This window comes from Balaenoptera musculus, chromosome 4 (assembly GCF_009873245.2).
Source record: "Balaenoptera musculus isolate JJ_BM4_2016_0621 chromosome 4, mBalMus1.pri.v3, whole genome shotgun sequence".
In the NCBI taxonomy this organism is placed as follows: domain Eukaryota; kingdom Metazoa; phylum Chordata; class Mammalia; order Artiodactyla; family Balaenopteridae; genus Balaenoptera; species Balaenoptera musculus.
The window spans coordinates 138,406,315-138,419,177 of NC_045788.1; positions in this window are offsets into that span (position 1 = coordinate 138,406,315).

Genomic DNA, 12,863 nt, shown 5'->3' on the forward strand with positions numbered 1-12,863 from the left:
GTCCCTGTTGGAGGTCCCATGGTGGTGGTAAAGCCCAAACTTCCTGTTGTAGCTTCCTCTGTAACGTGGCTCTATAACCCGACCCCAGAAGGCAACCCCTTCTCCAGTCGATCCTGGGGGTATCTGAGCCCCCTGGAGTTGGTATTAACAGAAAGCCTGTGTCCAGTTGACACTGAAAGATGCACAGATTCCCAGGAAAGCACTCAGAGCCCTTCGGAGGAGCTCAGCAGGAAGGCTCAGGTCAACGCGGGTGGTGTGAGGAGATCTCTGGGTCTGTGAACAGATCCAGGCTTTGGAATCCACAGAAAGCCTTCCAAGTTCAGTGTGGTGACACAGGTCAAGCCCCGTGCACCAGCCCCGGAGTGTTTCCTGCTATGTGAGGCATGCCCTCTGAGGGCCACACACCACTTTTGCTCCTGGTTAAGTCCAGGATTCAGTAACCACAGCCACAGACCAGGCCTGGCTGCCTCTTCTGGAAATCTCTGGGAAGGAAGAGGGGTTCTTGCAATCAGCCAGCCAGGATCCTGACATCCACTGAGCTTGTGGAGCCCATTTCAATCTCAGCCTCTCCAGCCTGGAAGTAACCGCCTGCAACTCCTCTAAAAGATCTGATGCTCCCTTCACCCAAGAAGGCTCAAGGCCTGGGTGAAAGGGGAATTTTCTGGACCTTCAGGAAGCTTAGAGTCTCTAGGCAGAAACAGGCAAAGCTGACCGTTACAGCCCAGGGATTAAGACCCAGGAGTCGGCTCAGAGAGCCAGCAAGGCTACTGTAAGGACCGTGTGCAAAATAAGCAGAGACCTCATGATCCAATCACCTCCCAAATCCCCCACCTCCGAATACCATCTCAGGGTGGGTTAGGTTTCAGCATATGAATTTGGGGGCCACACAAACATTCAGATCATAGAAATGATTATTCAAAAAACCCTCAGTACATTTCCATTTTGTTTTCTCCTCAGTCTCTTCCCTTCCCTTAGCTGGATCTTGAGGCTCACAGGGTAGGTGATGTGGGGTAGCAGGAGACAAGGTTGGCAATGCAGATGAAAGCAGTGCCAAGCTGTTTAGATTTCATTTTGAGGGCAGTGCTGAGGCACTGAAAGTCTTTGAGCAGGGGAATAACATAATCAGAGCAATGGATTAGGAAGCGTATTGGGCTGCCTGGTGTAGTACTGACCGAAAGGAAGGTACCAGGGGGAGGGCATCTGATGGGAAAACAACTGGCTGACACTACTGTGCTCATCCCTATTAGATCAGTAAGAACAGGAAGAAGAGATTGTTAGGGAAATGTCAGAGCTAGTATCCGCAGTTTCCGTTTCAGATTGATTTGGAGAGGGCAAGAGACAGAGAGCCTGAGGAATGCCCCTGGTCAACAGGGAAATAGCCCAGGGGGAGGGGCATATCTCAGGGATGGATGTAGCTGAGTCTCTGCTTGCCCTGTGGGTAGCCATTCTTATCACAGGCTCATCCAGCCAGAGACTACACTTCCTAGCCTCCCTTGCAGCTAGATGAAGTCATGTGACTCAATCCAGACCAATGGGAACAAGCTGGACTGCCATGTGCAATTCTGAATCGTGCCCCTAAAAGGAAGTGACTCTGCTTCTCTTCCCTCCTATCCCAGGAAGGAATGTGGACATGGTAGTGAGTCATCTTCTACCAGGGGGACAAGGGCTGAACAAGATGGGAGGAGCCTAGGTCCCAACATCACTGAGCCACCAAAACCAGCTTTGGACCACCTTCTCCGAGTGTTATGCCCAGGATCAGTAAAATTCCATCTCATTTAAGCCCCTGTATTTGGTGTCTTGTTTCTGACATGTTTACATGCCACCCTATGTGAAGGGCAGACCCATTTGCTTTTGTTATATTTTAAGGGACCAACAGGTGGAGAAACTCTATCACTGGACTAAAGGCTCTCAGAGCCACCCATCCTCTGCCCACAAGCTCTGCCCTGTGAGGTGTCCACAGCCCATGCCAGCCCGGGAACAGAGGCCGTTTAGGTGTGCAGCAGGCATCCGGGCAGCAGCAGACACTTCACAACTGCTCTGGCAGGGCTGAACCAGGACACACTCCTGACTGAGTGAGGGCCTCAGGGTCGCTAGGATTTCACAAAATCAAGTTCCGTCGGTGGCACCTGATGGGCTTATTGGTGAAGCAGAAAAGGTGAATGTGACATGTTATTTGTTCTTCAGCAGGATATTTCGCCCAATGTCTCATATCTTTAAGGGCAGTTATACAAAATGAGTTAATCATTCCTAGGTTATCGTCACCCAGAGGGAGAGTCCTAGTGACATACTACTGATTCTTAGTCGCTATTTGTTCAACGACTTGCTTATCAAGGTTATAGTTTACTCAAAGTGGTTAGTAATGGAAGATACTTTGGATAACAAAACTTGGGAGTCGTAAAGATCTGAGAGGTAGGACTGGTACACTGAATCCAGTCAGATTCATTCATTCATTCACTCATTCATTCATTCACTGAAGGTGCTGGGACACAGCAATGAACAAGATGGACATGGGCTCTGCTGTCACTGAGCTTGTGTTTTAGTTTGCAGTAGAAAGACAGCAAAGTAAAAGAAACAGATTAATGACAATTTTTGAAGTGCTAAATGCTAGAAAGAGTTTTACAAGTGTGATGTGATAGTGACGGGAAGGTGAGGCTCCTTCTCATCAGGGGTCAGAAAGGACTGCTTTGAGCCAGTGATATTTATCCTGGATGCAGAGACAGGGCAAAGAACATTCTGGAGAAGGGCAAGTGCAAAGGCCCTGGGGTGGGAGCAGTTTCAGGTGTTTCAGGAACAGACAGAAGTAGGCGTGCTGGAGTATAATGATCAAGGGGAAGAATGATGGGCAAGAAGGTGGGGCCAGGTGTTCAGAGCACTGGAAAAAGTTGAGATTCTATTCTACTTAGAATGAGAAGCTTTTGGAGGATTCTTAGGAGAGATGTAGCATTGCGGGATTTACTTTTTCAAGACTAGGTTGACTGCTGTGTGAAGGATGACTCATAGGAGGGCTGCAGTGGAGGGTGGTCCACATTTAGGAGACAGATGCACGGTCAAGGTGAGCAAAATGGTGACAAGAGTATAGAAGCAGAAAGAGTGAGACATGGTTAGATTTGAGATACGCTATGGAAGTAGAGTCCACAGGATTTGCTGATGGTTTATGGGGCTGAGAAAGGAAAGAAATCAAGGATGACTCCCAGGACCTTGGCTTGAGTAACTGGATGGTGGTGCTGGTTCCTAAGATGGTGAATCGTTTTCTCCATCTCCACCATTAAGTCACCGGTGGTTCAAGCCACCCTGGACCCTACCTTTACTCCCAGTGCAGTCACCTGGCTGGCCTTCCTGAGGCCCCCACTCCTGTCCTCCACAGTCTGTGATGGAGTATGTTGAGATCAGCCCTGGAGTCCCACAGAAACACTCGCACGTGCTAACAGACGGGCTGGAAGGAAATCCTAATGTGGTTCATGCTCAGAGGAGAGACAGACAGGTGGTCACTATGAGGGACTGTCCTTGGATGGCAGAACTTGGACATGCTTCTGGCCAGGGAGGGGATTGAGGACACCAAGCAGGGGAGAAGATTGAACTGAAGAAACAAGACCAAGGCAGAAGCTCCGTCCTGGAGACCAGAAGTGAGGGAAGGAAGAGGTCCTGGTGCACAGAACAGCAGCGACCAGGGGACTTCTCAGGACCCAGCAGTGACCCTGGGTCCAATCTCCACCAGACCATGGGGCTTCCTATTGAGATACTTTTAGCTGCTGTCCAAAAGTCCATGGGGCCAGCCCAGTTCTCTTCCCAACTCAGGAACAGGAACTGGATCAGATCCCAACGTTGAGGGGCCCCAGAGAGCCCAACAAGGAGAAACTAGGAACAAACAGGGACAGGAGAGCCAAAGGCGACCTTCTGGTTTCTTCTAATCTTCGGGCCATTGACCACTTCACAACGTTATTAACATGTAATTGATCTGAATTCTAAGCTCTTATTCTTTTATCTTAATGATTTTTTTCACATGAATCCTAGACGGTGACTCACTCCCAAGACTGCACTTAAGAGTCCAACGTGTAATTGCCGCCATAAACGCATGTTGCCCCCACTGGCTGGAGCATTCGAGAAAGAAGTTTCATACACCCCTTTTTCTCATTTTCTTGTAGAGAATGTCAAAGATCCAAGTCACTGCCTAATTCAACTTTTTACTTGTTACCCTATTTTTTCAGTTTACTCAAAACTTCCTTACTGCTGCTAAGACCCCTCACTTTCTTAGAAAGTTTCCTGTCCCTTGACTTCACCCCTGGTGCCTCCTTTCTCTCCTTTCAGTGTCTTGTCTCACAAAGGGATTGTATTAGTTTCCTGTGGCTGCTGTAATGAATTACCGCAAACTCGGTGGCTTGAAAAAATGGACATTAATCCTGTCACAGTTCTGGAGGCCAGCAGTACAAAATCAAGGTGTCACTAGGGCCACGCTCCCTCTGGAGGCTCTGGGGGAGGGTCCTTCCTGCCTCTGCCAGCCTCTGGTGGCTCCAGATGTCCCTTGGCTTGTGGCCACATCACTCCAACCCCAGCTTCCGTCTTCACCTGGCCTCCTCCTCTTCTCCCTGTGTCTCTCCTCAACACTTATCACTTGATTTAGGGGCTGCCAGGGTAACACAGCATGGTTTCATCTTAAGATTCTTCACTAAGTACATCTGCAAAAAACTTTTTTTCCCAATAAGGTCACATTCGTAGGGGGTTAGGACATAGACATATCTTTGGGGGGGCCACCAGTCAGCTCACTTCAGGGATATGACCACTACCTCTCGTGGAGAGTTACTGCACAGGCCAAGAGAAGGGGAACCCACCCAAGTCAAGGTGAAAAGCACACTGGGCAGTGGGGGAACCCCTTCTCCCCATAGCCACATGGCTGGAGCAATTGAGACACGTCTCAGCCAAGTTTCAAAACCCAGCCCACCAGGGGTCTTCAGGCTGCCCTCACACGATGGTACTGACCAATATGACAGCCTCGAATGCCGAGGGCCCCGTCATACCTCATTCTGCAAAGCACAAGGATGGCCTTATCTGTTGTCCAGTCAGTACACAGAGCAGAGGCCTGGTCCTGGCCTTCAGCTTGGCCAACGTCCGCAGGGCAAGACGCTGGCCAGGCTGAGTCACAGTTCCCTCACTGGTTAACAGGGATAACAGGGCATGTTCTGCTTCCCACAGGGTAAGGGACGGGCAGCCGATGTCTGTGAAACAGTGTGCAAACTGTCAAGGGCTACACACATGTGAAGTACTATGTACTTTAACGGGAAGACACTCTCAATGAAAACTTCAGGAGATTTCAGTCCTGAATCACCTTGCAGTTTGCTCTGTGACTCTGGACAATTCATTAAATTGGAAATACTAATGTTATCCAAAATAAGTAATGTCACAGAAGGTAAACCTAGGAAAAGCATAAAGTACAATGTAAACGCAAGGTTCTGTCACTATTCTGGTTTTTACTATTTCAGCAAAGTATTATAAAAGACATTGCTAAAAAACTACAAATAGAGCTACCATACGATCCTGCAACCCCACTCCTGGGCATATATCCAGAGAAAACCATAATTCGAAAAGATACATGCACCCCAATGTTCACTGCAGCACTGTTTACAACAGCCAGGACATGGAAGCAACTTAAATGTCCATTGACAGATGAATGGATAAAGAAGATGTGGCATATATATATATATATATATATAATGGAATATTACTCAGCCTTAAAAAAGAATGAAATAATGCCATTTGCAGCAACATGGATGGACTTGGAGATTATCATACTAAATGAAGTAAGACAGACAGACAAAGACAAATACCACATGATATCACATTTGTAATCTAAAAAAATGATACAAATGAACTTATTTTCAAAACAGAAACAGACTCACAGACTTCGAAAACAATCTTATGGTTACCAGGGGGGAAGGTGAGGGCGAGGGATAAATTAGGAGTTTGGGATTGACATATACACACTACTATATATAAAATAGATAATCAACAAGGACCTACTGTATAGCACAGGGAACTCTACTCAATATTCTGTAATAACCTAAATTGGAAAAGAACTTGAAAAAGAACAGATATATGTATATGTATAAATGAACCACTTTACTGTACACCTGAAACTAACACAACGTTGTAAATCAACTAAACTCCAACATAAAATAACATTTAAAAAAAAAATTAAAAAACGAAAGACATCATATAATGTATTTATCTCTTTTTATTGATAAAACTTTTAACATCTGCATCCATACTTATCAACCAACATTTTACGTGTTCCTCGGAAAGGTGACAAAAATTCATCCTCGGAATTCATGAGTGTCATTTACTTAACAAATATTTATTGAGTGGTGTCTCAGGAATTGTTCTGAGCACTGTAGAAAAGTAGTGCCCCAAACGGATGAAAGCCCTGCCCTGATGGAGTAGAATTCATGCTAGGGAAATAGAGAATTAGCAGGGTAAAAAAGTAGAATGTCAAAGGAACATTACATAATGACAAGGGCTTTAGAAAAAAAAATCATGCTGTGTCAGAGGAGCAATGGTTGAAATGTTCAATGGGGGAGGAGCTTTCCCAGGAGAGGAAAGATCCCGCCTGGTGTTTGGGGAAGGCCAGCTGGTGCCCTGAGGAGTACCAGGATTGGGGAAAGAAGAGAATCACAGACACGGAGGGAGGCCGGGTCACAGGACCTCGGGGGTCCTGGTGTGGCCTCAAGCTTTTCCTCTGAGTCACCCGGGGCCACTGGAGGGTTTCAGCTGTTGAGGGACAGGTCTGATGGATTTTTTTTAACAGGATCCCTCTGGCTGCTGTGTTGAAAACAAGCACAGTGTTTAGGTCTTTAGAAATGAGTATAAGTCACACTGAAAAGTCATTTTTAAAATGTCAAATGATGCCAATTATATCTCAATAAAACTAGAATGAATGAATGAATGAATAAAATGTCAAATCGTTACTTTTTAAAAAATTAAACCAGATCAGGTGGTTCTTGCAGGGAAATAGTTGACTCATTTTTCTATACAAACCTCAAAGTGTAGGGTGAAAATAAGGGAACAAAGAAGACACAACTCGCTAAGTTTCATCAGACATTCTTCTCCCTCTTTACCAAGAAACACATGTGCTAGAGATCAGAAGTGATCTTTAGGGTCACCTCTTGGTCTTCTTGGTCTCTCGTCCATCCCCTACGAGGAAGGCCCGGCTCTTCCTGGTGTGGCCCGCTGCCGGGGGGTCCGCTGTGAGGGAAGCACAGATGGGACCTAAAGGAAGCCCTGTGATGGACCGTTTGGCATAGCCCAGGCTGCTCCTGCCTGGACTGGCTTTGCTTCTTCGTCTGCTACCCAGGCTGGTCCAGGAAAAGAACATCAAGGGATCACCCCTCTCTGGGTGTTCAAGATGCTCTAAGACTCATTGATAGGCCAGCAGTTTCACAGGTAGTTGCCAACAGAAACCAGACAATTGTATATAATAAAATATATATTGGCCATAAAGAAAAATGAAACGCTGACACAGGCTATAACACGGGTGACCCTTGAGAACAGTAGGCTGAGTGAAAGAAGCCAGTCACAAAAGACTACGTATGGTACGATTCGGTTCATAGGAAATGCCCAGAATAGGCAGACAGAAAGCAGATTAATGGTTACATAAGGCTGGATGGGGATAGAAGGGCCGATGGGGTGATAGCTAATGGACACAGGGCTTCTTTCTGAGGTGATGAAAATGTTCTAAAATTGACTGGGGTGAGAGTTGCACATATTTGTGAATATTCTAAAAACCAACAACGAATTATCTATACTGTAAATGGATCAATTTTATGGTATGTGAATTATATCTCAATAAAGGTGCTGATGTGCGTTTGTGGAGTGTGTACTTTGAAGAGACCAAGTCAGACTGACACAGAGCCCCAGGCCTGCCTCGGGAGCGGGGGACTGACGGCTACACGTCTGCCGTGTGTTCTGTGTGACAGAAGTGCCCGCTGGTTCCCTGCACGTGGGGAAGGGCGTGGGAGAAATGTCCCACCTAGGACCGACTACATAATTTGCAGAGCCCTCTGCAAAATGGAAAAGAGCCTCTTATTTTTTAAAAGAAGTACTAAGGGAATTCCCTGGTGGTCCAGTGGTTAGAACTCGGTGCTTTCACTGCCGAGGGCGCAGGTTAGATCTCTGGTCAGGGAACTAAGATCCCACAAGCCGAGGGGCATGGCCAAAAAATTAAAAATAAATAAATAATTTTAAAGTGTTAAGAATTTCAAGATGGCGACTGGGACCTGGTCCCTTCACTGTCCCTTTCTCCAGGCGTGGAGGGGGAGGGGGGTGTCCCTGCTAGTCAGCTCTGCTTTGTTTTGATTAAGGGGGCGCATAAAGGGATGTTCCTTTGCTAGGAGAGCTGGGGTGCCTCCTGCAGCATTCTGTGAGAACCTTCCAGAAGATGAGCGCTGCTGGTTATCCCCCTTGACAGCTGAAAGTGGAGGGTGGGCCCTCCTCCTCACCCTCAACCAGAACCAAAGAGGTATGTTCAAGGTGACAAGTCTGGCATTTAGAGGTAAAGCAAGCATTAGCTTTAATGAAAAGAGGTGATTTACATAACGGCTATAAACAAGAGGCGCTAACAACTCAGTGGGTCTGAAATGGACACCAAAATTCATAAAAGTGAAGAAGTGAGGGAAAAAATCTTGCAGCAATTGGAAAGCCATTCCTCAAAAGAAGGTGAAACAGGAGGGAAGGGGGCAGGGCACAACCTCTAAAAGAATGACATACCAGTTGAGGATACAACATAAACTGGTTAGAACCAACTAGGTCCAAGGTGGCAGAAGATTCGACTTCCAGTGGACCTTAAGCCTCATTATACGCTCATTGTAATACATCAGCACGTGCTATATGACACTCCCACAGGCGCCATGACTGTTCCAAGGGTAACCCTAAAAGGCCGAAAAGTAGGTGGTGGCCCAGTTCTTGGAAATCTCCACACTTTCTCCAAAATAGTTGGAATAATCCTCCCACTTATTAGCCTATGAAATTACTCAGCCCATAAAAACTAACCACCTCATATTTCGGGGCATCTAGCCTTTTGAGATGCCCCACACCCTGTCTGTAGAGTCTGCCTGTTTCACTCCCCAGGGCCCTTCTTACCTCTTGAGATAGACCTCATTCTGTCTATGGAATGTGTATCTCTCTAAATAAATTCACTTCTCACCTATCACTTTGCCTCTCGCTGAATTGCTTCTGCGCTGAGACATAAGGAACCTGAGTTTCGTTAAGTCCTGCGACCGGGTGTGCAATCTCAATTAAAAGACGGTGAGTTCAAGTCCCAATCTGGGTTTAGGCTGGATTCTAGTCCCGGCCTGTGGGTTCATCTCCCAGCTTGAGGTGTGCGGTTTCAAATGGACATAATATAAATATCCCGTTTTAATGATTTATTCATGTGTTGCTTATGTCTGTTACATTATTGAGCTTTAAAACGCTAATCCAGGTTTTATGTTGTCACCTAAAGTGGCATGAGAATTAGCCTTCCTTAATCGTTTGCTGGACTGACAGGTACAATAGAGACTAAGTCTTCGTTTGTGTGAAGACTAGCAGTTCCGCGTCCAGTTTGCAAGACAAATAATCAAGTTGGTGCTCGAAGCATCATTCAGTCCAGTGTGTACTGTGGGAATCATTCTGTGCTTCAGAAGAAACACACACAACTCCAAAGTCCTCTATCTGTACAGGTCTGACTCACACTGCAGACACATTTATTTAGGGATTATCAATCCTACAGAATACAGCAGGTCCCTCTTACTATTTTTGCTGTTCAGACTTGCCTAAAGCATGTCATCACACAGTTTAATATCACAGCGGATTTTGAAGGTGGTTTTTATACTCCAAGAGCACTGCCTTATAAGGAAAAAATGACTGCGTCAGGGAGGCAGTGGGGGCAGTAGGTCTAGACTGAGGCCCCAGGCCCACCAGGAAATAGTCCTATGACCGTTGGCAAGGAAATGATTCTTCTTGGGCCTCAGTTTCCTGGTAGAAACAGGAGTTGGTCTCACTTATCAACTCTAAAGACTTTTCCAGTTTTAAAATTCAGTGTTTCATTCCCTGGTCTCCTGCTACCAAAGGCAAGAGAATTATAGTGAAACTGTGAGCTCCAATGGACAGCATTGGTCTTGACCTTATTCCCTGCTGTGAATCAAAATCCTGCTTAGAGTGTAGAAGAAGGCATGATCAGAGGTGGCTGAAGGGGATGGCAGGACCAACTCTCTGCGGAGCTGTTGCTTGTTTATCACAACCGTAGACTTAATTATGTGCCAGGCATTGTTCTAAGTACTTAAGAAACTTTAACTCACTTAATCGTCACACAATCCTAGAAGAAAAGCAAGGCTATTATGCAAACTTGACAGAGAAGGAAACTGAGATCCAGACAGTTTTAAGTAACTTGCTGGGGCCACAGCTGGACAGCTAGTGAAAGGCTGAGCTGGGATTTGACCCCAGGAAGTCTGACCCCACAGGCCGCCCTTCAAAGGATAAGATCACAGGCTCTATCTAGTTACCCTGCCTTCATGCCCCAGGAAACACAAGGTTCCAATGAGGCTGCCAAAAGCAGCTGAAATTAACATAGGACATTAGGAGAAGTTTTTGACCTCCCATGGGTAATCCCATGTTGGCTGTTCCGAGGAATCTTAAAGAAAAGGGTAGAAACTACCTGCTCATGCATAGTGTGGGACCACCTTGTCCGGGGGAGGGGGCTGGGAGGCTGCTGGATGACCCTAGCTTGACCCGGATTCCAGGAACCAGTGCCACCCTGTAGATGGGCACAAAGAGAGCGCAGCTGGATGGTATACACATTGTGTGCATATTTGTTGTGTGTGGTGAGAGGAAATGGGGGAGATTATAAAGTTTAATTTCATCTGTTCCTTGACCCCAACATGCATCAGTGGAATAACTACTGCCCTTCATGACCCCATGACTGCAGGGTGAATGGTCAGCAAAGGAAATGCAGGTGCCAGAAAAATATGCACGCATTAAATTATTTCTATCTCTAAGTGCATTTCCCCCTCCACTGCCCACCCCCCTCCCAGGATTTCCAAAGTCTCACATTTGTGCATGATTTTTGCAGAACAGTGGACTTCATTTTTACTTCTTCAAGGGCAGGGACTAAGCCCTTACTCATCTGTCTTCTCAGCCGCTGACACTGTGTTTGCTAAATGAATAAATGATACATCTCAGACCAGATGACGTCTGTTTAGCTTGCAAGTGGAAACCACCTGTATGGTTTCTACTTGCAACTGTATGCTGATTATTGATTTGGATTTCAAGATAAATACAGACGTGTTTCTAAGGAAAAGTTTTTGTTGTTGTTTTTACAGGATAACTTGGTAAGCTAATCATTTTTAATAATTATGTCTGGATTCTAAAGAACTCTTTATCTGCATTTTACCCTCTAGACATTTACTATTTATAATGCATACATTCTACCGTAATTTCCTCTTTCTTCTTCTCCTCGATGAGCTTCCCTCTTTCTTAAAGGAAGAGTTAAGACTGCTCTCACACTCAGCCTGACGTGGTACATCTGGTCATTTCACCTGATGGGCCTCCTGACTTTTAATTTCCTTCTAACACCTTTGACTTTTGATCTTGAAGCGCAAGGGCCATACTTTTATTGGGTTTAATTTACTGGAAAACCCGATGTTCCTTGTGAATCAAGCCATAATAGTCAATGAATAATCACAGGCTGCAGCCAGGCTGGGTTTTAGTTCTGCTGAGTAACTAACTAGGAAACCGACTAACAACAGGAAGGTAAAAAATGTTAGGAACCCTGATATGGCCCCAGAACTAGGATAAGACATTTTATTAGGAGCATGTGACCACCCAAGCGTAGAGGGGGATCAGCCACCGCGTAGGACCCAGGGCAAGGGGGTTGCTCGACTGAGCCCAGGGCTCCTGGGAAGGGGAACAGGCCTGGGTGGGAGTCAGGAGTACCGGCTTGTGTGTGACCCCAGCTTCCTCTCTCCAGCCTCTGCATCTCTTTCAGCTCTGCATTTTGCTCCTGGTTAGATTATTTTCTATCGGGTTTCACACATTTATATCTGAGAGGATAAAGATGATTTTTTTTTTCATGTATATATTTTTTAAAGGATTTTTCATAAAATGCTCCCAGAAGGGAGCTTGGAGAAAGACACTTAATAGCTATATCATTTTGAACCTCTCTCTACCATGTGCTGAACGAATTCTTTACAAATTTGGTTCTGGGTCGAATGCCCATCACAGCCTGATGACATAGGTGCCATAATCGCCCTTGCTTCTATAGAGGCGAGAACTGGCCCAAGGTTTAGCCAGTTAGAGCAGGGGAAAAGTTGGTTGTCAGGAACGGACTGTCTCCAGACTCCAATGCGGCTTCTTTTGACATCTTTCTGCTCAGATGTGTTGGAAACGCCCCTCCCCCTGACCAGCCCCTCAAGGAGGAAAGATGTCTTCCCAAAGAGTCAGTGGACCTCAGGGACTCAGGGAGCCCCTGATCACCTAGCACCGGAGACCCACGGGCACGGGAACAGGTCCTATGGACAAGGCAGCCCCACTCCGGGCAACTGAACTTGACCTGATGGCTGTCTGTACCAAGCTTCTCAGATGTTTTCAGTAGCCTGGGGGAAAAGACCCTGTATTAGCTGAAACTGCAGCCCAGATGAGTCAGTATTTTCTGCTACAGTTAAAAAAAAAAAAAAAAAATACTCTTTATGTCTCCATGGTAACTTACTATGGCTCTGTATCCCGTTTATGAAACTCCTTCTTGACCTATCTGTGATTTCTGTTCCAGGCCTGAATGTACATGGAGAAACCATCAGAATCAGTTCCATCTGCTGGAAGTATCAATCTTCTCAGCACCTGGTTGT